This window comes from Tachypleus tridentatus, chromosome 2, assembly GCF_004210375.1.
Source record: "Tachypleus tridentatus isolate NWPU-2018 chromosome 2, ASM421037v1, whole genome shotgun sequence".
In the NCBI taxonomy this organism is placed as follows: domain Eukaryota; kingdom Metazoa; phylum Arthropoda; class Merostomata; order Xiphosura; family Limulidae; genus Tachypleus; species Tachypleus tridentatus.
The window spans coordinates 89,324,264-89,330,263 of NC_134826.1; the positions used below are offsets into that span (position 1 = coordinate 89,324,264).

At 34.8% G+C, this 6,000-nt stretch overlaps 1 pseudogene across 1 annotated transcript in view; it reads right to left on the minus strand.

Annotated features, from left to right (window-relative positions):
- LOC143245552 (tectonin beta-propeller repeat-containing protein 1-like) overlaps window positions 1–735 on the minus strand; it is a 62,426-nt pseudogene extending 61,691 nt beyond the window's left edge. Inside the window, exon 1 of the transcript XR_013025638.1 lies at window positions 611–735. The product of XR_013025638.1 is annotated as a tectonin beta-propeller repeat-containing protein 1-like (transcript). The remainder of the gene's footprint in view (window positions 1–610) is intronic.
- Between the last annotated feature and the right edge of the window lie 5,265 nt (window positions 736–6,000).

Consider the following 6,000-nt stretch of genomic DNA (forward strand, 5'->3'; position numbering starts at 1 on the left):
GTAGAGGTAATTAACTATGACATTCAAACTATATTGATAACAATGATTCGAAAGCATTAACTAGTCAGTTTGCTACTTTCATTTTTAACTATATCTTTAACCTTAAACTAAATAATGTCTCACAAAGTTCAGCAAGTCCAGCAAGATTATTATTCCTCGCTTAATTTAATTTAAACATCAATGTTTAACACTTTAATGAGGAATTTTACAGAAAAGAGAAAATGATTTGCTGTGGGTATTAAAATAAGTCTCTCGTATGACACCCTATTTGTCTCATATGTTAAAGACAGGAAAGAAGTGGCTGTAACATTAGATGGTGCATTCCTTGGGTTGGTCTGACAGTTTTAACCGAATGGACTATTAATATAAAACGAAACTAAAATTATTTGTTATTTTAATTTAAAAACCAGGATTCATTAACGTTGTCCAAAATGTTCACAAAGCCCTTAAATTTCCATACTGCTTATCCAATGATGAAGCAGATTTCATTAGTACTAAACTTATGTACAGAAACCTACATCTTAAGACGTCTCTTAACTACAAACTTAAACCTAGAAATTTATCTAAACTTCAGATCTTTTCACCCCAAACACACTGCTGCTAAGATTACCTACGCTTTCTTTCTAAATAGACACAACCTAACCAGTCTTATCTCTAAAGTCAAACATGTCATTTCCTCCACAGTGTCCCAAAAAGGAGAGGGACAAGTTAGGGCAAATGTCCCGGGCTGCCCAAAGGGCCAGAATGACGAGATGAAAACCGTTGACTTAAAAATAACAATAAATTTTATATGCAAAAACGCCTCGTTTGGGCTGAGAAAACACCCCAAACGAGCCGTTTTTGCATATAAATTTCTCAACAAGTGGGTTTCTCGTCATCACTGAACAATAAATTTTGTTCAATTTATTATTTATTAAATACACGCATAATTAATTGTTTGTTTGTTGATTTGCATAAAGCTACAAAATGGAGTACCCGTGTTTTTCTGACAAGTATCGAACGCTTGTTTTAAGGGTTATAAGCCTTCAGACTTGTCATCCAGTCACTGGGAAGGTATACATAAATTTAAAGAATCGCACTCGAAGATTCTTCGAAGTTTTTCTAACAGGTGGCAGCTCCAGCATATATTCACTTTTAGTTACCTAGGTTTAACTGGCACACATGATATGCATGTTTCGTTTCCTCTTTGTTCTCTGCATTGCAAGTACTTCTACAAATCTGAAACTACTAAAAACGCGGTACTTAACGTTTAATCACTGTAAATGTTTCTAAAACACATATATAGTATCAACAATATTTCAGTGTGTTTATTAAACAGTTTAACAGCGATTTAGTCAACATTACAATGTCCACATAAATAATATTTTGTAAGGGCACAAAAATATTTTTCATCACGGGTCTGGAAAATTCTCTTTGGAAGAGAGAGGTGGTCCGTTTCTCCATCTCTCGCAACGAAGTCCTGATAACAAAGTATAAATACAAATAAAATTGATTCCTTTGTCCTAATTCTAAAGTATCGTCCTCGGAATAATCAGTTCACTGAATAACTTCTCAATATTTTAACAAGTTGACCAATAATCAAAATCTATTGTAACCCATTGGGACAGCACCACAAATCTTCGGACTTAAAACGTTGAAATCAGGAGGAAGTGACTTTGGTATTATAAAAAACAAACAAACTAAAACACTGTTTATTACCCTTTTTCCAAATATCACACTCTTACTTTATCATGAACATAACTTCAAACCTAACTCACTCTAAAAGTTAAAGTCCACGATGAACATTGAGCTGAACAAAATAGAACAAGCCAATGCAAACTACGTCTCTGAATATCTATCAATGTACACAGTTCGACACGTTGGCCGCACCATGTGGATTTATCTAATCGCTTCTATCACTACTGTATAGTATTGGTTTCAAAGCATATGTGATATGATAAACTTAATCTTTAAATTGATAAATAATCGTTTATTTGATGTTCTGTACGGTAGATTATTAGTGCTATGGGTATCAAGACCAGATTTTAGTGATATAAGTACCCGGGTTTGACACAGTCACCGGGAGGCCTCGTGCAGGTTATCTATCATATTATCTACTGACTTTATGATGCCCACTTGGATAGGTATGTTTATACTCCCTTATACTGACATTGTGATATTTACTTATAAGGTTGTATCTATATCAGCCTATCATCTAAATATGTCTGTGATCAATAACCAGCCCTTCATTTCAATATCACTTGATTCACCATATTTACGTTCCTGTCATAAAGAACTAGCCCTTCATTTTAATATCACTTGATTCACCATATTTACGTTCCTGTCATCAAGAATCAGCCCTTCATTTTGATATCACTTAATTCACCATATTTACGTTCCTGTCATCAAGAACCAGCCCTTCATTTTGATATCACTTGATTCACCATATTTACGTTCCTGTCATCAAGAATCAACCCTTCATTTTGATATCACTTAATTCACCATATTTACGTTCCTGTCATCAAGAATCAACCATTCATTTTGATATCACTTAATTCACCATATTTACGTTCCTGTCATCAAGAAACAGCCCTTCATTTTAATATCACTTGATTCACCATATTTACGTTCCTGTCATCAAGAATCAACCCTTCATTTTGATATCACTTAATTCACCACATTTACGTTCCTGTCATCAAGAACCAACCCGTTGTTTTGATATCACTTAATTCACCATATTTACGTTCCTGTCATCAAGAATCAACCCTTTATTTTGATATCACTTGATTCACTATATTTGTCTACCTGTAATGAAGAACCAAACAAAAAAAAATTCAAAAGCTTACAGTAATTTGAAATCTCTATTATCACGTATTGTTGTTTGTTTTGAATTTCGCGCAAAGTTACTCGAGAGCAATCTGCGCTAGCCGTCCCTAATTTAGCAGTGTAAGACTAGAGGGAAGACAGCTAGTCATCACCACCAACCGTCAACTCTTGGACTACTCTTTTATCAACGAATAGTGGGATTGACCATTACATTATAACGCCCCCACGGCTGAAAGACCGAGCATGTTTGGTGCGACCGGTATTCGAACCCACGACCCTCGGATTACGGGTCGAACGCCTTAACACGCTTGACCATGCCGGGCCCTGCCACGTATTAACTCAAACACTGCAGAGCCCATTGTGTAGTTTTGCACCGAAACACCAACAACGGAGAGAGAGAACCATAACAGCAGTCAGTGGTAAATGAAATGACGTACGACTGTACTTTCACTTTTTCATTACCTTGAAATCGTGATTCCAGCCAACTTTGCGGTAATTATTTATTTTTTAACTGTTACACAATTTTTTATTTATTTATTTATTTTGGTGTGTGAGGCACCTCCAACTACTATTATTTTAACACTAGTTTAGAAGTTTTGTTTCTTTCCACCTGGTCCACATGAAAATATACAGGGTGTTAGGAAAGTAACTGTGCATTTATATATTTATTAACAGACATGTTTCAGTATAGAATACAGGAGGTAAATATGAATGACAATTATAAACAATGTTGAAAGTGACCCCCGTTGGCATCAATACAGGCCTGGATCCTTCTTATTTTGTTTCTAAACACTGCTATCAGTTGCTGGCTTGAAATAGACTGAATGAATGCTGTTATTGCTGCTTTCAAGTGATCCAGCGTGCGCGGACAATCTTGATACACTGCAGATTTTGCACTGCTGCTCCTTATAGTCTGGTGGATTAAGATCTGGTGAGCGTGGGGTCCACACGTCTTTGGAAATAATGCGGTCTCCAAAACATTCCTTTAATTACTGCATAGATCTGTGAGATGTGTGGGCAGTAGCATCATCCTGTTGAAACCATGAGTAATTGATTTCATCACTTGTCATATGACCGATGAAGGTGTGAAGAATCTCCGAACAATAGCGCTCACTGTTTATTGTGTTCATAAAGAAAAGAGGGCCAACAATTCGACATCTGGAAATTTCAACCCACACACCAACCTCGAAATCATCTAGGGGTGTTTCGTGCAAACTGTGAGGATTATCGAATGACCACAATCTTGAATTTTGTGAATTAACGTAACCCAAAAGATGGAACCATTCTTCGTCGGTGAAAAAGGTCACATTCAACACATTAGCTGTATTCTCTTCAATAAATCGATTAAACCATCTGCAATAGCGTATTCGTTTTTCATTATCAGTTGTTTCCAGTTCTTGTACCACCATTATTTTGTATGGGAAGAGCTTTAATTTCTTTCTGACGGCCTTATGAGCAGTTTCAAGACCAATATCATGCTGCTGAGCTAACTTTCGTAATGATTTTGATGGACTCTGCATCACACTGTCAGAAATATCCAACAGTATATCCTCCGATAGCTTTGACACAGCGTTTGGCATCATCCACTGATTCTGTTTCCCGAAACTTATCAACAGTGTTACGAACTGCATTGCGATGTGGAACAGATGTATCTGAAAATTTTTCAGTAGATCGCTGTCGCACCACATCTACCACCTTCTCGGAATACGTGTTCGACGAGCCATACACGTTCTTCAGTTGTTAAAACCATATTGGGATCAAAACCTGAAATATAATAAAATATGATTACATAACTGCACAGTGACTTTCCGAACACCCTGTATTGGCGTTTTGCTTTTACGCTACTGAAATCAGACAGCAGAAACAGAAACAACTTAACAGAAACAAAGTGAACTTCTCCAAACCAATACCCAAAAAAATAAGAGCAATATATATATTTATATAAAGATTCCAATATGGACAGGTGAATTGTTAAAATATTTCAAAGCTTCTAAAGGAGCATTATGAACATTAATCACCTTTTGTTAAATGAATTATAATTTAAGACACTAAGCTTAGGTTTTCTTTTTAAGTTTAATTTTAAGTAGCTTGTTTTCACATTTCGTAACTAGTCAAAATAAAAATAAAATCCTATTTAGCTAAACCTAATTGGTTGTTTTCTTGATTTTTAAGGTGTTTAAAAATATTCCTTAAAGTACAAGAAATAATTTAGCAAGTACAAGGGAAGTGTCTTGAGATTGGTTATGATGTTGCGGCGAATTCCACTCTTCATTGTAAAAGTCCAAGAGTTTACGGTGGGAGGTGTTAATTAGTTGTTTTTCCTCCAGTCGATCACTTCAAAATTATGGACCAGTGTAAAAATAGATGAGTAATATTTCGTGTTTGTAGACTTGTGAGTAGTTCCGTAAAACTGAAGTTGTTCATATAAACTGTATAGGCGTAGAGTAACATTTCATTTTTCAAAATCTGGTATGATAAATACTTGTCTGAAATGTCTTCTTATCTTTGATAAAAAAATATTGAAACGGAATTAAATTTGAAATTAATGTAAAAAATATTACTACATAAAAGAACACGTTACGCATAACGCTCCAAAAACATTGTTTTAAACGGTCACATATAGATCACCAATATACTGGTTTGTAGGAAGAACAGAAACTTTACTTGCATGAACCTCGAAGTGCTTTCGTATGTTGTTAAATGCTACTATCTAGTGTTAAGTTTAGTAGCTTTGTAATTTTTGTTGTTGTTGTGTGGACTGGATAAGCTTTAGAAAGAAGACCAAAAACTGGCGAACGTAGTTATTTTCTAGAGAACTAGAGATATAAAAAAATATTATTTTCCAGGATATTAATAAGGAATTGTTAAAAATGAAACAAAGATAGAGTTTTTTGGGGTTGTCAAGAAATTAAGAGGGGCAACAACACATTAAACCTATGTTTTGGGTAGGAATTTAAAAAATACAAATGTTAAATATTTATTCTTTAACATATCATGTAAACATTATCGGATAAAGAAGAGAGGTAAGGAACTATTTAACTTTCTTTCTTAATCTGTAATATTGGATCGTTTTAAAGAAAGAAACAGGTATGGAACCTGTAACTTAAGATGGGTATCAAACCTTTTATTAAAATAAAGTAGAGAACAACGTTTCGACCTTTTCAGGTCATCTTAAAGTTAAAAAATTGCGGATAT